We start from the raw sequence: 21,389 nt of genomic DNA, 5'->3' as shown, positions 1-21,389 counted from the left end.
GCCAAATTAATCTTCCAATACTTTGTCCTCATATATCATCTGAAGAGGATAATAGATTTCAAGCAACTGATAAAAAGTTTCTAAATTACTGATAATCCGTATTCTCCAGTTTGGCAGATGTAGGTGCCCCACCTACATCTCCAGTTTTGCTCTCTCCCTTGTCCACTGCTCCCCTAGTACACTGACCGCCTTTCAGTGGCTTCAGTGTTCCAGTCACTTTTCCACATTGGGGCCATTGCACATATTACTCCCACCCAAAACGTTCATCTTCCCATTCTCCCAAGCAAGGTGATTCTTTTTATTCTTTACTCCAGAGAAATATTATCATGTCATTCAAAGATTTCCCCCATATTTCCTACTCTGCCTCGTCTTTGTTTTCTTCATAGTCAAGGGCTATTACAAAAATGTGATGGGCAGGGGGAGTTGAGTCCCATTTAAGAAACTTTAAAAACAGAAACTACTTGTGTTCTATCTTACCCCCAGTAGCTAGCATACATAATACAAAAAACGTATTTGTCAAGTGAATGACCGAAAACCCTATCTGTTTATCACTTCTGTACTGACAAAAATATGAAAACTTCATTGCAAGTCATAAAATCTAAATTGTTCTACTTTTGTAATCTATTGTCCTATAGGAAAAAGGTAGGCTGACATGTTATTGGTGAACCTATGCTGCTTTCTGGAGATTACCACTTTCTGTGTTCTCACATGCTTGACTGCTAGTAATCCAGCCAAGAATGTTGCCAAGGGTCCTGTCAGATTCACTGGCCTGTGCTTTATGGAACCATCTACCCTTCCCCTTTTTACAGATAGGTATAGCTTCTCTCCCATCTTCTATCCTGCCTCCAGTTTTCCTCAACACCACTGTTGATTCAGCCTTCAGGTTTTCAGAAAAATGGCATTTGGAAAAATGGATATTTTGTAACTTATGGATGACTTAATACAAGAAGATTTAGTTCAAATGATTATGCTAAGGAAGCAGTTCTTTTATTTTTCTGAAGAACTCAAATTTATAACTAGCTTTTGTCAAACATAGCCTGTGCCTCAGATCAGCTCCCTATTAGCCAGTTTCTAACCCTCCTCAAAGTGGCTTCTTCATCCTCCACATCTACCTACCTCATTGTGGTATAGAAATGTTACAGTGAGTAAGTGTACCAGAGGACTCTCAGCACATAAAAAGTGTTCAGTAACTGTTCTGCTGTCTACCCATCATGCATGTTATTCAGTAGAAATGCAGAGCTGGAACTTAAGAGTTCTGATCAAAATGAGTCTCTTTCTCTGTTGAAGGTTTGACTAAAATGAGTCTCTCTTTTTCTCTGTTGAAGGTTTGCCTTTCGTTTGTGTACTGTTTTTGAAAGACAAGCTGTTGAAACATTAAAACCGAATATAAATCTATAAAACTTTTTACTCAGAAAATTACTAGATGATCATTCTAATCCAATTCTTATTTTCATGCTCATAAAATATCTTAGTTTTCCATAAAGAGAAAGAATTTCTCTTTGGACTGAGTAGGAGTTAGCGTGAATCGAGTTCATGCTTTACATCCTGACACAGCAGCCACCCCACGGGGCCTGGGGCAGGCTGTGATGTGACTTAGTGCCTGTCTGGCCACAGTATGCTACCTAGCCAACCTAGTGCCCCCAACTGGGCCGTTCTGCATGAAGGCCATATTCTCACTGCTGCCAAGACATTGGAAACCAGTGTGATCCCATTCATGAGTGAGATTTCTAGGAAAAATCCCTGGTATCCCTTTTCATCTAATTTCTGGATGGCGATATTGAACTTTCCAAAGAATTCTAGTAGTTGTTCCCTGACTTTCTGTGTAGTGAAATTATTTACCTGCTATTACTGTGTTAAGGCTTTTTTTCTCTCCACTCCCCATCTTTTGTGACCCCCTTGTCTCTTTACCTCCTACCCCTCTTTAAACTCAGAGCCCTTAGGGTGTTTGTTGATGTTGTTGAAAGTGTTTTGTGTTGTCAAATTGCCTGTTAATGAATGTCCAGTATTTATTTGTATCATTCTGACTTGTTTTGCTGCATATACTTTTTGGCAGATTCCCTCCATTTTGTTGAAAATGGCTACGTTCACCCTTTCTGTGGCTGTGTGTTGTCACATGTAAGTAGCACACTTTTTTTTTTTTTTTTTTTTTGTGCATACAGAACTGGGGTACAGGCCAAAAACTCGGGGGTGGCGAAAGACTTCACCAGAGACAGAGTGGGGAGCAGAACAGGCAGATCGACGAAGTACACTGCTGAGGGGAGCAGCAGGCGGGTCAGGAGAGGTCTGCCAGCCATGTGGTCACCTCCGGGGCAGGCGGGGATCGAACTCATGCGGAAGTGACTTTAGCTTCTTAGTGCTGTGCTTTAACCCGCTGCGCCACCAGGGAGGGCCACACCTTTTTGATTCATTTGTCCATTGAGGGAGATTTCGGCTGCTCCCATGTCCTAGCTCTTGCAAATAACTAATTTTCTATTTTTATCTCCTCCCCATATTGTATAGGAAACCAGTTCTTGCTTTGGCTTCCTTCAGGGCAAAGACTTATGTACTTTCTGAACTGTATCCCAGTACCAGCCCACTGTTTGGTTCTTGGGCAGACACTCAGTGAAAATTTGTTGAATGAATCCATTTTCAAAAACAATTTAAAGATCTATATATTTAAAAGGCATAAACATGATCTTTGCCCTACACCTGAAAAATCTTTAATTTGAAAGAATTAAAGGAAAAGGTAGCATATTGTAACTCATTTTACCTTGCCTATATCAAAAACTTAAGAAGACATTGTCATTTATTCCAACCCTGTAACTCCATTCACAACTGTCTAATATTTAAAAATCACTTTGTTCATTTGAAATTCAGCCTCAACCTTTTTAGTCCTTATTGCTACAAAAAGACTATTGTAATTCACCTGATTCTAGAGCTGCTAAAGATTTAGAAAATGTCAGTTTTTCTTGGAAGTTGAAGCACCTACCATTAGTCCAGAGTGAGGCTCAGTGGACATTTAGCATATCAGTTAAAGGAGGAAAGGGCTCCAATCAAGTTTACAGTAAGTTTTCTAAAAAAAGAGACAAGCACAGCAAGCCAGGTGAAAGGTCACCTGTCACTCCTGAAGGTTTCTGCTTACACTGCGTGGATCCCAGAGTGGGACTTTCATCTGCCAAGGAGAAGGTTTTCAATCTTGTCCTTGGAAACAGTCTGGAGCAATTTCTAATGCACATTCTGAGAACTTTTAACTAAGGACTCTCTTAGGACACCATAAGCCAAAGAAAGTGTATTTGGTTGTATTGGTCATAACTCCTGTTCACCTTCCAGCCAGTCCTGGGTCTGCTGTTCTGTGGGTCCCAGGTCACTATGAAAGGAGCGTATTCCAGCCAAGCTCCTTAAGCCAGGCCCTTAAAGTTGAAGTTCAAGTCTACCCTCTTTGAGCTCAAGAAAGTTAATACCATGTGGGTTTTTTTTTTTAACATAAAGTGGAAATTTTTAAAGGAGAGAATAGTCCCCATTTATCAATCTATTCTTTGAATGATTTAGTCATTTTAGCTTTAAAAAAAATCACCTTTTATCCTATTATTACGTTATTCTGTTACTGAACAGAAGGATAAAATGAGTGCTCCAAATATACTTGAGTTTGTTTGTTAAATATGTTAAAAAAATAATCACTGAGTCTCAGGGCCCCACATTTTGGGAAAGGAATGTTGTCATCAATATAAGCAATTCTCTGTGTCCAGTAAACCATTGTTTGAAGAAAGTATGGTCCAGTCATCCAAAAGTTTTGCTGTAGTCCCTGCCAGAACTTCAAGTGTCAATTGCGTGACCCTTACCTGGGTCTGTCGTGTCTCTTATCCCTTTCTGGAATGAAAACAGTTCACTCTACTTTCTGTTAATCACCTCCAGTCACTTGTATGTATTCCCCAATATACCTTAAGTTCCCACCACTTTAGAACAGGAGCTCTCAAACTTTGTGGTTTTTAGAGTCCTTTGCCCTTTATAAAATGATAACGTACCAGGACTTTTGTTGGTTTATCTATCAATATTCACCATATTAGAAATCAGAACAATGTCAAAATAAGTATTTATTTCTTTTAAAAATAATAACCCAATTACATGTAAACAAACTTGAAATGTAACTGTATTTTGTAAAATGGAAGTTGGAAAAGAGCACTTTTTAAAATATATATAATAGTTTATTTTTACGTCATTTTGTGCCTTTTTCCATCTATGGACTTCCCACCACCAATTCACCCGTATGCCATCACCACAGTCCCATGCACTTTCTTCCCTCACCCCCATTTTTTATCCCATTCCCCACTCCACCTCCGTAAAATGTCTCTGGTATATAGTTGTTCGTTGTCTTGTTTTGTTTTTATTTTCCCCTGATCTCTTACGTTCCTGCTATGAGTGAAACCATCTGGTATTTTTCCTTTTCTTTCTGGCTTATTTCACTAAGCATGATCCCTTCCAGCTCCACCCATGTTGCTGCAAAGGCATGAGTTTATCTTTTGATTGCTGAGTAATATTCCATTGTATATATGTACCACATCTTTTTAATCCATTCATGTACTTTTGGGCATTTGGGCTGCTTCCATGTTTTTCCAATTGTAAATAAAGCAGCAATAAACATGGGGGTGCAGGTGTCTTTTTGGATCAGTGTTTTTGTTTCTTTTGAGTAGATACCTAGGAGTGGGATTGCTGGGTCATAGGGAAGCTCCATGTTTAGCAGTTTGAGGAACCTCCAAACAGTTTTCCATAGTGGTTGTACTAGTTTGCATTCCCACCAGCAGTGCAGGAGAGTTCCTTTTTCTCCACATCCTCGCCAACATTTGTTGTTGCTAGTTGTTTGAAGATGTGCCATTCTCACTGGGGTGAGGTGGTATCTCATTGTGGTTTTAATTTGCATCTTATTACAAGTGATGCTTGTTGGCCATCTGCTTTTCCTCTTTGCAGAAGTGTCTTGTTAGCTCTTCTGTCCATTGTTTGATGGAGTTGTTTATTTTTGATGAGTTTCATCACTTCTTTATATATCTTTGAGATCAATCCTTTATCGTTAGTATTGGGTGAGAAAAATTTTTTTCCAATTAGTGGGATGTCTGTTTTTTGTACTGTCTCTTTTGCAGTACGAAAGTGGAAAGAGCACTTTTAATTTTTGGAAATCTCTAATATATGGCTTCTTATCTACCTTACATTCTTCTTGTTGTGTGACTTTGATTAGAAAATATGAAGAAAATCTGACCCCACAGATAAGTAGTTGTGAAAGTAGAGGAGTATCTAATAGCCTTTTCAAATAAGTAAAATTGTTTGTTCTTAATTATACTAAACCAAAACCCAAAAAAATGGTAGTTTCTTAAAAGCTGGTTGCAAAACAGAATCTGAGAGTCTATCAATCAAGTTTTAAATTATTTATATTCAAATCCAGGGATCTGTCTTGTACTCTGAGGTATCCTGTTTTGGCACTTTGGAAAATATTGGTTCACTGAATTAATACAGATCTCCCAAATGGTTACTCATTTCAATATACAATATAAAAAATCAAATTTGATAATAGCACCCCAGAGCCCTTCTTTAAATTTTGGAAAAATCATTAATATTGGGTGAAAGTTATCCAAAATTCTAATTTTTGCTTGAACGCTCAAATGTTTTCATTAGCAACAAATAGTTTCGATTTTCTCAAAGTGACATTTTCAAGAAAATGTCTGCCATGTACTAAAATCTAAACACCGATAGTGTGTCAGCCTTTCGTTCAAATTAAAACAAGTTACCTTTAAAAAGTGACTGGTTTGGAGGCCCTCCCTGGTGGCACAGCGGATTAAAGCACTGTACTAAGAAACTAAAGCCACTTGCGCATGAGTTCGATTCCTGCCTGCCCCGGAGGTGACCACATGGCGTGGCAGACCTCTCCTGGCCGCCTGCTGCTCCCCTCAGCAGTGTACTTCGTCGATCTGCCTGTCCTGCTTCCCGCTCTGTCTCTGGTGAATCCTCTCACCCTCTGCATCTCTGGCCTGTACCCCAGTTCTGTACGAATAAATATAATAAATCTTTAAAAAAAAAAAAAAAGTGACTAGTTTGGCCCTCCCTGGTGGCGCAGCGGGTTAAAGCACAGCACTAAGAAGCTTAAGCCACTTCCGCATGAGTTTGATTCCCGCCTGCCCTGGAGGTGACCACATGGCGTGGCAGACCTCTCCTGGCCTGCCCGCTGCTCCCCTCAGCAGTGTACTTCGCCTGTTCTGTTCCCCACTCTGTCTCTGGTGAAGTCTTTCACCACCCCCAAGTCTCTGGCCTGTACCCCAGTTCTGTATGAATAAATAAATAAATCTTTAAAAAAAAAAAAAGTGACTAGTTAGACTTGACACTCCCAAGATGATGGGTGCTTTTCTTGGAGAAGGCCCATCAACTTCGGGTAGAAGCAGAATGCTTTTCACACTCCCTGTTTTGTCATACAGAATATTAAAAAGATGTGCACTAGAAAGTTGACATTAAATAAAATGATTTATTTGCATTGCTTTGTACTGAACAAGTTTAGGCAAAAGCTGACTGTTTTGCCAGAGCCTGTTACAAAGATCACAGTCCTTGTACAGTTTAGCGCTTTTGCCTTGGCAGATGCACAGGTACCATTTGTGCCCACCTTCGCTGTGCACCATCAGCGCAGATCTGATAGGTTGTGTGTATCAGGATAAACCATGAACTTGAAAAAGTCATTCAGCACTTGGACTATTGCAGAACATGTTTGTTGCCACTTGTTCATGCAATAAAGGATTTTCAGTGATTCATCAAAGCTGGTATGGACAAAAACAAGCAAAAAGCAAATCCAGCCACATCTGTAGATTTGTCCATTTTTGAAGGGCACAAGCACAATCTGTACATGAGATATTTAGTCTTCGTGTCTGCAGTAAAATCTGTAATTTGACAGATTAATAAGTGTTTGTGTGTTTTGGTGTCTCTGGCACTAGCTCTTTCCCTGGCTTTTCATCATGGGTGTTCAGCCATATCAGCTCTGCAAGGCTTTATGATTCGTTCAGCTGTTGTGTGTACTTCTCCAGCCAAGGAGATTTGATAACTATTCTTGTGAGATCAGTATCTTTTCTGTTTCTAGTTTGAAAATCTGAATTTTTTTTTGTTTATAAGAGCTCATCATAATATAGTTTATGTTTTAAACTATTTTCTTTTTCTCTAAATCCTACCCAGTTTCAAGATGGCAGTTTTTAAATTGTTCTATTTACCGTATGTTAAGATATATGGTGAATTCTCAGCATCTATGAAGGAAAGGAGAAAATAGGTCTCATTGTATTTTTATTTCTTATTAATAGTTTTATCCAGTTTCTCTGAAGGTAATCACTCCTCCATAAGTTATGAACTCTGATATTTCAGCTTCATCTTCCTCAGTGTCTTTGCTGAGGCTGCTGAGGTGCTACAAAAGTAGTAACAGTTTTAGATAGATAATACTTAAAAGATTTTTTTTGTTTAAAAAGTATAAAATTTTTTGTTTTTGAAAAAAATTTAAGAGGGCAAAACAATAAAGTGTGTTTATTTCGTATTAAGTTTCAAATAGATGCAAAGAAAGCTTGGAGATTTTAAAACAATTCATTGAACAGTGAGAAATGATAGCAGGTATAATGAAAGGTAGCTAGAATATAATTAAAGTATTAAGCAAACAGTTAATCTCTAAAAATGCACATATTTATAGTCTAAACATGCTCCTCTAGAAAAATTCTAGAAAACACAGAATTCGTGTCATAGTAGTAGATAAGGGTGTCCTGACAGACCTCTGAAAAAGTGCTCAGAACCTCCACTGATCCCTAAGAACCTTCTCTACTACACATTTGATGAATCACTGTTTTAGGGAGCCATCAGGTAACTAAGTTATTTTAAATGTGCCAAGGTAGTGTATACTACCACTTCTTTATTAAATGAAAGTTATAGCTCTGAAACTTAGATTTCAGAGATTACTGACGTTTTGAATGAGATCATTGGTTAATAATTTGAGACATGAATTCTGACTTGGACCCATTAAGTCCTTCCACCTTTACAGTTTGACTATGGAAGCTCATTCTGTCCTGATGAAGCAGCTACATGTAGCAGTTTTGCAGTTTGATAAATGTACGGATTTAAATTCTCATATCTTGTTGCTCTAGATCCCTTTGTGATTATAATATTTCTTCACATAGGTAACTGCAACAGCTAGTGGTGTTTGTATATCATTGGCATGTAATCACTTTACATTTTGAACATTCCTTCTAGAAGAAATTTTCTTTGACTCCATACAAAAAGATGAGTATATACCAAGCACCAATACCATCCAGGAAATTCAGGGAAAACAGCAGGTAAATAGCCCTACTCCTTAGTTATTAATCTTGCAAAGATCAATACATAAGGCAAAGAATTTAAGAAAATACACAGCTAAATGTTGCCTCATTGATGGTGAATGTCTGAAGAGCAAGAACAGTATCTTGTTCACCTTTGTATCACTTTGTCCTTGGAGTCTATTCTGGAGTAGTTTCTAATGGATGTTCTGAAAAATATGTCACACCTGTAAGGATCATCCTGGTGCCTGTCACAGTGTAGGCCTCAGCAAGTGTTGTATGCGGAGTTGAATGACTGGTTTCCTGGGCCCCCTCCCAATGTCACTGAAAGAATTGCTTTTTTCCTTTACTTCTGTTTGCTTATTTGAATGTTTCATTTGCTTATTTGACATGTCTTTCCATTTAGTTAAAGCATGTTCACAAAAGGAGATGTCTGAAAGGTGATCTACCAGCAAATCCTATACTAACCACAACAAATCCTATATTAACCAAGTGTGTCTAATATGCAAGTACTAAAATTTCATTGAGTTAATTAATAGAACTTATTAATTCCTACTATTCCCTAATTTATTAAGTAATTAATAACTCAGTTTCAGGAATAAGTTTCCATTTCCATGACACTGACTGTGCCTGATGAGCCAGACAGTCAGTGGGATACCTGGGGTGGGGGAAAAGTGCTGGTGGAACAACAGCTGTCCCAGGGGAACCAGAAGACTGAATGCAGTGAGCAGCAGTTGCTGAAGGAGGAATCCCAGAAGAGTTGAAGACAGGCAGGGTCCCCAAACTCTGCCTTCCCATGTCTCTTTTACCTTGAACCGCATATATGTGTAGCAAACTCAAGCATCTTACTTAGCTACGGAAAGGTATGAATTGAGGTGTTGGCCAAGAGTTTGTTGCACTTTGAGTCCAACAAAGATAATTGCCTGCTTTCATAAAGAACAAGAAAATGAAAGGAAGGAGGACTTTAAAAAATATAAGGAAGCAACTGTCAGCAGGGTAGAGTAATATAATCCATAATTCAGAGACTCCACATTTGAACAATCATAATGTCAAAGATATATCCTAAAGTACTCAGCATGCAAAGAGCCTAGAATATGGAACACATTCTCGAGAGAATAGATTGACTGAAAAAAAAAAGACCTAACATGAACTGGGTGTGAAATTTCCAGAAAATTTTAAAGCTGATGTCATCATAACCATCCTCATGAAGAGAAAGAAAATCTGCTCACAATGAATCAAGACAGGAAATGTCAGCAGATAAAAAACAAAAACATATTCTAAAGCTTAGAAGTATAAAATCTGAAGTTCTACAAAATCCAAGTAAATTTAACAACAGATTGAAGAGAACAGAGAGAAAAGAAAGTGGATTGAAGATAAATCAATAGAAGTCATCTGATGTGAAAAACAGATTTTTTATTTTTTAAGTTAACCAACAGAGCTCAGAAATTACTTAGATAGTATCAATCTAGAATATGTGTAATTGGAATTCCAGTAGGGAAGGAGAGAGAAAGTAGGACAGAAAAAAAAAAAATTGAAGAAATAATAACTGGAAACATTCCCAATTTGGTGAAAATACAAATCTGTAGATTTGAAATATTCAGAGAACACCAAGTAGAACACCAAAAGCACATGACAGTCAAACTAGTGAAAACCAAATGTAAAAAGCAGAGCTTACAGAGGGAACAAGAAAGGAAGAGCATATTACGTACAGACAACAGCAGTTCAATATGTAGCTGACTTCTTGTCAGAAATTAGAAGACCAGCAAAGAGTAGAACATTATTTTTGAAACACTAAAAGGAAATCCTTGCCTTCCATTTGTAAGAGCCTTCTGTGGCATTCACATCTACTTCCTCATCCCAGGCTCACAGCATCCCCATGGGGGAAGTATGAGCACCCACATTACAGTGAAGAGAAAGGGGTAAGGTAAAGCTAACTGCACAGGGTTTGCTCTGGGGCCAGAGTCAGCTTTCCATCACCACCAGAGTCCACACTGGAGACCTGGGAGCTTGTTTGTGTCCCCACACATTCCATTGTCATGCCAAGCCCACCTGCAGACGCAGAGGAAGGTCGTCTATGCAGAGGGCTTCTGCCCCAGTGATCCAGACTGCCTGAGGACTCTCTCGGGCCCAGGAGAGTGAACTGGCCACTGGCTCATCAGACTGAAAGTCGGGGGGGCCGGGGGGGGGGTGGTAATGCCTTTCACCCCTCCAACATCGAAGGGCCAGAGTGGGCAAAAGTACCTCAGCTTCTTCATGGCCAGGCCTCCTCACCCTCAGCGGGTTCCACAATGGCCATTGGTGGTTCTGCTGTAGCCTGCCTCTTAGTTTCCCAGTTTCCTAGTGGCAGTCCTGCCCTGTCTCTTCCCTCACTCCCTCACCTCCCAAATAAACAATCTGCACCCAGATTCCATCTGTGTCAACTTCTGGGAGCATCAGCTCTGGGGCTGACAGCAAGTGTCGAAAGGTTCCAGATGACTGAGTCAGTTCTCTCCCTGCCCAGAGGAGTTGGGGGGCCGTAGGGCCAGAGTGATTTGAAAACAGATCGGGTGGGCTTTGCCATCAGCAGGTGGCATTTCAGGCCCAAGGCGGGTAGGGGCCTAGGCTGGAAGCTCTGTAGGAGGTGGTGGGCGGATGAAGGTTGATGGAAATTTATGGGGCAGTGAGAGAGATGAGGCAGGAAGCTGCCTCTGAAAGCAAAGGGAACTGTGCCGGAGGGCCCCAGAGCTAATGCCCCTGGAACATTTTCCCCTTGAGCTGGGGAAAAGGCTGGAATTTGAAAGGCCATTTCAAGCTTGCCATTCGGCCCACATTGCTTGTTTTACATTTTCCTCCTGGAATTTCTATTGTTCCTACTCCTTAGAGTCTAGACTTTTGTGGGCCATAAAGTATGTCCTCGATTAAATGTCATTTCAACAAGTGCCACCGTTACATTTCTCAGTGTCTGGAATAGCTCCTTCATTGTGTACTGATAAAACAGCCCTGTGCAGCAGGCAAAGCAAGCGCAAGGCTTCCTGCTTCAGAGACGCCTCAGAGATGTGGGCCCGTGGGCCCAAGCCACCCAGCTCTAAGTGCAGTGTTGTTCAGGAGCGGCTGGGGCGTCCTGCAGAATCCCAGGAGTGTGGACTTACCGCCAGGTGAGCTATCACCACGATGGATCACCTTGCTTCCGCATGCCCTCTCAGAAACCCACTGCAGCCCGGCGGACTTTCTGGCAGAGAGCGCTCTTCACAAGTGGATTTGTAAGTCCTAGTTCTTACAGCCATGCCGGCACCAGCAGTGTTTGGCTAGAACGTTGAAGCTCACTGGTGTCTTAGCAGTGACAACTGTGGTGTCTGGCCGGGCACTGGCTGGGTAACCCGATGACACAGGGCTGAGCCCTGTGTGACAGATCTCAGGTCCATCCAAAACTCTGAAAGTCCGGACAAGGGACCTACACTTTGTAGTTTCTGTATTTTTGTAGCGAGATGGGACTTTCATGTGTGATTTAAGGTATTGAAACCCTAGCCATTCCTCGTGCTAATGTGATGGAAGCCATAATCCTAAAGTGTGGCCTCAGACAGTGTGGACAGCCCTGACCTTCCAGTTCTCACCGCCTTGGATGAGGTGGGTTGTCAGCCATGACTGTGGCCCTATCAGCTCAGCTCTGTGACATTCCCAGCAGTGCTGATGGCCTGGCTCGGTGTATTGCTTCTTGCTTCCCAGGCGGCACCCCAGACCAGGGAGCAGCTCCCAGCTTCTTGGCATGGTTGACTGTGGGGCTGGGAGCAGGGGCCCTGCCGCATCCCTGCTGACTACCATTCCCATTGGGCCTGCTTGGGTGCTCATCCCCCTTGGAGCAGAGCGTGGCTCTTTGACAGAGAACTCAGAGCCTAAAGGTGGCCTAAGCCTCATGCTTGGGGAGTGGATGAAGACAAGGCTGACTGATACCTTTTTATGCACACACCTGCTTGTTACTCCTGTCTAGCACCTCCAGTGAATGACACCCTGTCTTGACCAGCATTTCACTCAGACCTTCTCCATTTCAAGTGAGGATTTCACAAAGTGAATTGTGGAACTGTTGGAATTAGACAAAAAAGGATGTTTCATAAGAGTCAATTATGAATGTTATGCTTGGCTCTCCCAAGAGGACAAAGAACACAAGAACTGATGCTCTCTCAGCTACTTTTCAAACCTTCAAGGTCTGAGTCTCTCTTTTGCCACATAAGAAATGTTTCTCTGTGATTCTCTAACATTCTGGGTGCCCTGAAATACCCTGGGCTTTATAGAGAACTCCTCTTATCTCTGGTGAATATCATAAGAAAACTACATCTAAGTCTTCAAAAGAATGTTTTCTGTCTCTATTCTGATTAAGGAGAAAAGATGTCAGATGACAGGCTGGTCTGGCTTAGGCGCTGCCCTGCCCTCTCAGGGACAGTGAACTGGACCAGGGTCCTCCGCCTAAAGGTAACTCCCAGGCCCACTGGACTGTGGCCTGGTGAAGAAGGTGGCTTGCTTGGTCACGAAGAATCCCCCGCAGAGCATACATGTGGGAAACTTTTGACATTTGGAAGTGGGAGCCAAAGGAACTTGTGATGCAGAGACAGAAGCAGATGACCATGAAGGTCACAGTCAGGCCAAGGGCATGAAGGAGCCCGGGGCAGAGAGCACAGTGGAGCACACTCAGCAGCAGCGGGTAGAGGCAAGGGGCTCTTCAAAGCCAGGGAGTGTGGCTGCAGCTTGAGATGGCTTTTCCATCTCAGTGCCAGCTCCCTTGAGAGCCAACTGGGTCAAGGTGCTGTTGGGAGTCCCCGACCCTTCACACAGATCCTTGCATTAACCCCTCTTCTCTGAGTCAGCACAACAGACCCCAGCGTCTGTTTCTGAGACACATTTGTTCACCAAGGGACAGCCTATTGGCCAAGACAGTGCTATAAACTCACATTGTCTGAAATGGCAACCATGAGCCACTGATGTTCAAGTATTTGAAGTTTGGCTAGTCCAGATTGAGATGTAAGTGTAAAACTACAATCCTGAAGACTAAACTCAGCAATAATAATGAACCGCTGGCACATGCAGCGACTCTGGTGGATCTCAAGAGGATTACGCTGGGTGAAAATACATCCAATTTCTTCTCCCACTAGCTTCTCAGGCAGAAAATTAGAGAATCTTCTCTGCAGAATCTGCTCCAAAGGAGTTTTCCAGAGGAAAGATATTAATATTGTGGGCTTCACAGTGAGCTTCCAACCTGATCATCCACACCCTCCACAATGAGCTCTCCATATATCCTCAAAGATCTAAGTCAGATTTTTGTTCCTTACTCTTTTAAAAAAAAAAAAAAATATATATATATATATATTTATTTATATATACAAGAACTGAGGTACAGGTTAGAGGTGGGGGGAGAGGTGAGAGGATTCACCAGAGACAGAGTGGGGAGCAGAACAGGCAGAATGATGAAGTACACTGCTGAGGGGAGCAGCAGGTGAGACAGGAGAGGTCTGCCGCGCCATGTGGGCCACCTCCCTGGCCAGAAATTGAACTTGTGCAGCAGTGGCTGCAGATAGCTTCATAGTGCTGTACTTTAACTCGTGCCACCAGGGAGGGCCCACTGTTTTTTAAAGTGGTGTTGTTTTTGCGGTAACATTAGTTTAAAACATGGTGTATGATTTAGGAGCACAGTTTCACACCTCTTCAGGTGTAGGTTACCACACCACACCTGTCACCAAAACACTGATAACCCTCTGTTTCCCACCAGAGTCTGTTCAGACCCTTCCACCTTTGTTCCTCATCCTCCATCCCTACCTCTCTGGTATCCTTGGTTCTGTAGTCAGATTTCTGGAATTTGTTTTGGTTTTGCTTTGTCGTTTTGTTTGGTTTTGCTTCTTAATATTCCAATATGAGTGAAATTGAAACCAGATGCAAACCATAGACTCGACCCATCAGGTGCGCGCTGTGGGCTGAGTAGTACTAAGTGGTCCAACCTGCCAGAGGACTGAAGATGATCCAGTCAGACTTGTGAGTAGGGCAACTGCAGAGAGGATGTAAGGCAGGGCAGGCTTTTGGGACTCAGCTCCTAATACTTTCTGGGAGACACTGTTTCTGGCCTCTGAAGAAAGAAGCATCCAAAGGCAGACCTCTGAGCAAAGAAGAGAATCGTGTGTAGTAAAGGAGTCAAAATGACTCGAGTCTTCTGAGTGTCTCAGAGGAGCCAGGAAGAACTTGGCCAAGCTTCTAGGCTGCTTGGCCAGGCTGTCAACTTTGAAGCACTGGCCCCATTTTTCTTGCAGCTGATGGTTGACAGCTAATGGTTGACAGTGTCTTTCTCCCAAGAGACACCAATGCTACTCTGGGTCCCACCCTGAAAAGCCTGGAGAGAGAGATTCATGACCCAGCTTGAGAAACCCATGTGTTTGGAGCCGAGCCGTGAGGCATGGCTGCTCCCTGCTGGAAACTGTATAGTGAAAGGAGGGGCTGATTCCCAGAAAGTAAGGAGGTGTCATAACACCAAACAATAAATTTCCTTGCTATCAATGATCATGATTATTTGCTTAATTTGGATTTTGGTTAAGAAGAACTGTTCTGCCATCTGTGGCAGGCTCCATGTGATCTCACCCACCTCCCCTTCCCTGCACTCTCCTTAATGACTTTGTCCACCTGCTGGAAAACTGTCTACCTCTGCAACTACAATAAACGAATAATGAAATTACCTGTAAAAGCATACACCTAAATTGTGTGGTTTATTGGTGATCCCATGAGCAGTGGGGCAGCCATTTGAAAGAAAGAAGTCACCGAGTTCACAATAACAAGACAAACACTCTACAGTGATGCCACGGGTAATATTAACATTGGTCACCTCAGGCAATCGTGGGTGTGTGTTTCAATGAACCTACTCAGCCTGATTCAGAACAGTACCTGAGTACAACACCCTGTACTGAAATGTGGTTCATTAGTAGCTATTGACCATCCCTAACCTCCCACAGCCGTCTGGCTCCGGTTAAGTCACACTGCTTTCAGAGTTCCTTTCAAAAATGGAATGTTAAAGATCTCCACTCATTGTTGACTCGGAGAAAGGAAGCTAATTTCCTGTGTGCTCTTCAAGATTCTATCTGTGGGCCTGAACAAAGGTTCCAAGGTCATTTTCCCCTCTGCTTTCAGCGGACCTCTCTCTGCGCCCCCAGTCAGCCCACCATCTTTTGCTCTCCCACAAGCTGTGCTCACATCACCTAGTGTGTCTCTGGACCAGAAAACATCTAAACAGGCTCAAGCCCAGATGGCCAGTAGCCAGATGTGCTGTCCTCGGGAGGTTTCTTCTCCTTGAAAAAGTTCAGGTAATCACCACCCCCTGCTGGGATTGCCATAAAGATCAAATGAGACTTAGGGCACTTGAGCTGTTCTGGAATGTTTTATTTTTTAAAGACTAAAATCTGAGGCACATATGGCACATTTTGACATGTTTACTAGCTGGATTTTCTCCATAGTTTTCTGTGTTGTTGTAATATTTCATTTTCTTAAAATGACAGAGGCCATGATGGAGAAACAGGGATTGAACTTGCTTCCCACCATAACCACCTACAAGAATGGATAAACTATATACAACCAATTTGGGAACACACACACTCTTTATTGATTCAGTTTCTCTAAAGAAAGTTCACTAATCCAAATAACTAATACTGTTAAAAATGTCAGTTCTGGCCCTCCCTGGTGGCGCAGCGGGTTAAAGCACAGCATTGAGAAGCTAAAACCACTTCCGCATGAGTTCGATTCCCGCCTGCCCCGGAGGAGACCACATGGCGTGGCAGACCTCTCCTGGCCCACCCGCTGCTCCCCTCAGCAGTGTACTTCGTAAATCTGCCTGTTCTGCTCCTCACTCTGTCTCTGGTGAAGCCTCTCACCACCCCTGACCCTCTGGCCTGTACCCCAGCTCTGTATGCACAAATAAATAAATCTTAAAAAAAAAAAAAATGTCAGTTCTTCCCAAATGGATTATAGGCCAAATGCAATCCAGCAAGCTTTTTGTAGAAATTGAAAAACTTATTCTATACTTATAAAGAAATACAAAAGACAAAAATAAGCTGGCAGGGGGTTGGGGGGGAGGGATGAAAAATGAAATTAGAGAATTTGGGCTCCCTGATTTCAAGACTTACTACATCACAATCAAGAGTGTCCAATAATGACACTAGGACAGACATGTAAACAGAACACAGTTGAGTTCATTCATTTTCAACAAACTTCCCAAGGCAATTGGTTGGGTAAAGGAAAGTCTTTTTAAAGGCTGGTTCTAGAACAATTGGCTCTCCTTGTAGCCAAACTTTGACTTTTACTTCATGCCATAGACAAAAATTAACTTGAAATATATTATAGACCTAACTGTAAAGGCTAAAACTATAATACAGATAGTTAAAAACATAGCCAAAACTTCTCAGTTTTGAAGAGGGTAGGAGTTTCTTAGGACTATAAAGGAAAAAATTGAATTAGATTTCATCAAAATTAAAATTTTCTGCTCTGCAAATCATACTGTTAAGGAAATGAAAGAACACGGCACTGACTTGCAAAAAATATTTGCAATACATATGTCTCACCATGGACTGATAAATTGATAAATAAGAATGTTTACTACACTATAGAAAGAGAAAATTCCATTTTAAATGGACTGAATAATTACAAACCAGATACTTCATACAAATATATAAATGACAAATAAGCACATGGAAAGATGCCAATATCATTAGTCATCAAAAAAGTGCAAATTAAGCCCACACGAGTCCCACGACTACTACTGCACACACAACTCCGCCTCTCACCCTTCAGAGCAGTTTCCACCTGATTTCTCCACCTTGAGTGCTTTCCAGGTCACAGAGCAGAACTCTTTTGCTTCCCAGGAACTGAGCATGGTTGCACATTGACATGTGTCACCCACAGTTTATTGAGCCTCTGTATCTTTCCTCACCGTGCGTTACAAATTTCTCAAGGATCGGTGCTACTCTTTCCTCTCTACAACTCATCACTCTCTGTCCCAACGCTGCTAGGAGGAGTTTCTCATTGTCTGTTGCCTAGGAAAGAGCTTCCCAAACTTGCTGGCCAACAGGCTCCCAGGAGGAAAGTGCTGGCCTGGTGAGACAGAGTGGTGGGCAGGACAAAAACAGACTTTGGAGCCCAATGGACCTGGTCTGACTCTCAACCCTATATGACTTGGGCCAAGTTACTTAGCTAATGGAGCCTCAGTTTCCTCATCACTTTCATGAGTGTGATTGTCAGAGTGAGAGGAGAGCGAATTGCACCCATCACCCATCTGCTGTCGCTGACAGCGGGAAAGGGGATGGGGCCTGGCAAAGCTGATATCCCTATTCAGAGAACACCTGGACTTGGGAGGGGTTTTTAGGGTTGGTTTTTTTTTTTTTTTTTCTTTTTGCCAGTCATGAGCTCATTTCCCCCAAGAGGAGAGAAACAGGCAAAAGCTTGTTGTGTTTCTTTAGCTCCATCCACACATCTGGTTGTACTTACTGATCTAAAAATGTATCCATTTGCTTGGCATGTTCACATTTCAGAACATGGTGCAGCCCCAGGAGGACAAAAAGCTCATAAATACCATGCATTAAAAAAATAATACATTTGCATACTTCTAGAAGAGGAAGGTCTAGGACACGGAACATATCCCTCTGAGTGGCAGTTGCCCAGACAGCTCTGCACACCAGGATCTGACGTGCCAGGAACCCCAGGACTTCAGTCTGGTGGTCCTGGGCAAAGAAGAGCCCTCTAAAGCAACGAGGAATGCTTTCCAGCCAATGATTCCAGAAAAACTTCTTTTGCCTGGTTAGTATAGGTGCACTTCCAAAGCTGGGAAGAATAGCAAGGAGCACCAAGGGTCAGGATGCCCAGCTCCACCTGTAGGCACCCTAAGTGAACAAGGGCTGGCCACTCTGTCTTCTGGGGTCTTACCCATGTGTGTGGAATTGCTTCGTCTCCATCACAGCTGTGATTCTGTGGAAGTCTCTAAAACAAGCGAGGCAGAGGTCCATGTCTGTGTGTTTATATTTATCCATGTTCTCGCTGCCTAGGGCAGTGCCTGGTATGTAATAGAACCTCCACAGGTGTTTTTGAGTCGATGAATAAAATTGCCTCTGCTTAGATGTGAGCTTTGCCCTTGACTAGTATGACATCAGCAAGTAACTTCATCTCTGAGCTCCAGTTTCCTGTTTGTAAAGTAGATAACGAGGGCTCCATCGAGGATCGCATGAGCTATTGGTGCCTAATATATTAGGGACACACAGGTGTTGTGTCCCCCCACTGTACTGCCTGCCAGAGGGCCATCGGAAGCCCCACTTCTTCCACCTCTTTTTCCCCCTCCTCACACTTCCCTAGAATGTAGATACAGAGCCTGGAGTTTCTCAGGCATGACAATGAGGATCAGACTAAAGAACTAGCTTGTGTTGTAGCAGGAAACTGGATTCAGGTGAGAAAGGACAGGGTTGTTAAATACTGTGAGAAGGAATAAAAATAAATGGAGAATGTTTCCCCCAGGAAATCTGCAGGAGTCAATTGGATACATTCATCAGTGCTTGGTTTCTGCATTGACCCTTGAGGAGCGAGGTGAGATTACGTGACTTTCACTTGACGGCTTCTACAGGTCATGGACAGCTAAGGACACTGATGAAGCCGGTGGGCTCTGTCAGAGATGCTCTTCATGTGACCCACAGAAGCCCGTGGGTCTTTCAAGTGAGAGCTGCTGCATCAGTGCTGCCCATGGACAGCACGAAAAGAAATGGAGCCCTGTCCACCGCCCTGCTGGCCCTGAGTCTGGCTCTGACAGGAAGAATAGACAAGGGCCTCCCTGAAGGCACTTTCTTGTGGAGGCCTATGTGAGCGGGTCCTTCGGAGCTTCCGTGCAGCCTTGAACTTCAACTAGGGACACCTAGTTGGAGCCTCACATGGATTCCAATGCAGCCTAATTAGCCAGATCAGTGGGGCCATGGGCCTACAATGACCCCTCCCCCTCAGCCCATTTCTCTATAGGCTCAGTGATCCAGGTGAGAGGAGGAACCACACTCAGCTGACCTCACGGTTCTTCAGGGGTTGTCCGGTCAGTGCTGGAGATGACAAACCATGTCCCCTGCTCACTAGGAGGTGGGTCTGCAGGTCTCATTAAGAGAGCCTGGGAGGGGTAGGTGGTGGCCAAGAGGAGTGAACTGTCACAATGGAGGTCAGGACAGAGAAGAAATGGCAGTCTTTTCTGCTTACATGTCCTATCCACTCCACCAGCTTTGTCTGTGGCAACTAAGCATCAGGAGAGTTGACCCATCTGGTAGGTGAAGTTGAGCTGAGCTGGACTGGAAAGGCAGATCCTACCTTCCTTTCCTTCCTGAAAGGCAGAATTCCTTGGGATGAGACGTCCTTTCTGTGCTCTGACTGGGTTTGTGTTTCTTAAAACTGCTTCTGGCAACCGAGGAAGAGAAATGTTTATTTGTGGACAGATTCTTGTCATCAGATACCAGGAATGCAAACCTAAAGTTCAGCTCTGGCTCCCAGATGCAGCACTCCCTTGGGTGTTCCATGATGCTCCTCGCCCCAGCCAGCCCTTGGGTGGCCTCTGCAACCCTGCTCCTTCCCGCTCTTCCTCTCTGATCTTACCCCACCCGCCCCCACCCTTCCTGGACTTCCCAGAGCCTCCCCCAAGGGGATGTCTAGAATAACCCCTCACCAGCCAGGCCTTTTGCACTCACCTAACTGTACAGTACCTTCTACTGACTCCATTCTCTGCTCATGTTACTCTAGGTCCTTACCCTGAATATATGTCAATACTGTGAAGGCGAAACTTAGCATTCTTTGGTGTCTCTCGGTATATAGAGCTCAGTATTCAATAGGTGTTCAACAAATACTCCTTGAACGAATGACTTAATTTATATCTCATGATGTACTTTTAGAAATTTGTGTCAAAACAGGTGTGTGCACTCCACTCATACCTTAGGTTTAACAGGTGTGTGCACTCCACTCATACCTTAGGTTTTGTTACTGAGAAATTCAGGTGCCTCGTGACTCCAGGCTTTGTGTGTTGAGGTTGGTGAGGAATAAAGAGCACTAAAAAGAAGGTCAGTAGGACCATGTCACCATTTCGTGTGATTTAGAATCAGTCATCACCTTGTTCTATTTCCCACCTACTCTCATAGTGTTGGAAGTAGAAACTGTGACAATTTTGAAAGAGCCTTGGTAAACGCTGAATCAGTGGAGACAACTGTTATTGGAAGGTGCTCAAGAGGAATTCATTGAACAAACGTTTATTGATAATCTCCTCTTCATCAGACACTAGGAATGCCAATATAAATGTGCTTTAGAACTCACCCTTGGAAGTTGGGGAGAGATTCAAATACTAACAGTGGGATAAGTTTTACAGTGAAGAGCCAGGAATGTGGGAGAAGGAGAGAAGAAAGTATGTGGGGGATAGAGGGGGTTAGAAGGAGTGGCATTTGAAGAGACATTAAGGAAGTCATCACATGTCACCAAGAAGGGGATAGACCATAGCGAACAGTGCATTCTTGGCAGTGGGCCGAAGCTGAAGTGGACAGGAGCAGCGATGGGGCCTTCCAGTGACAATGGCAAAGATCAGGGCGCTGAAGCAGCGGGGGAGGCCATGAGAGACACAAGAGATGGTAGCAGAGCTGGTGAGCTCTGCTTCTCAAGTGTGTGTGTGGGGGGGGGGGGGTCAGCTGGCAGGATGGGAGTTAAGTATGTGAGACAGGGGCCTCAGAACTCCTTTGAGACTCTCAGGCACAGACATAGGTGAAATCTGGACATACAAGGTAAGCAGCAAGGGAACACAGAATAGAGGAAGCAAAGCCCTTCTTCTGCACTTAACCTGGCTGTAAGTCTGCCTGGGTGAACAGAATCTGATCCTTGCAGGCTTGGAAACAGATAGCTGCGAGGGGACCAAGGATCTTGCGGGCAGGAGGTTTGAAGGTGGCCCGGGGCCAGATAATTTTCCTGGTCCTCAAATAGTCAAAGCTCTCCTCCCTCCTAACTTGCACACACTTCCCTCTGTGTGGAGTGTTGTTAGCACCTGACCCCTAGGCCCGAAGCCCTCCTCCCTGTGGGGCCTCATCTCTACGCTGCTTCTCCATCATGGTGTCC

The sequence above is a fragment of the Condylura cristata genome, unplaced genomic scaffold (assembly GCF_000260355.1).
Source record: "Condylura cristata isolate star-nosed mole 26May11 unplaced genomic scaffold, ConCri1.0 scaffold00020, whole genome shotgun sequence".
Classification (NCBI taxonomy): Eukaryota; Metazoa; Chordata; class Mammalia; order Eulipotyphla; family Talpidae; genus Condylura; species Condylura cristata.
Note: the sequence above shows the minus strand (reverse complement) of the source record.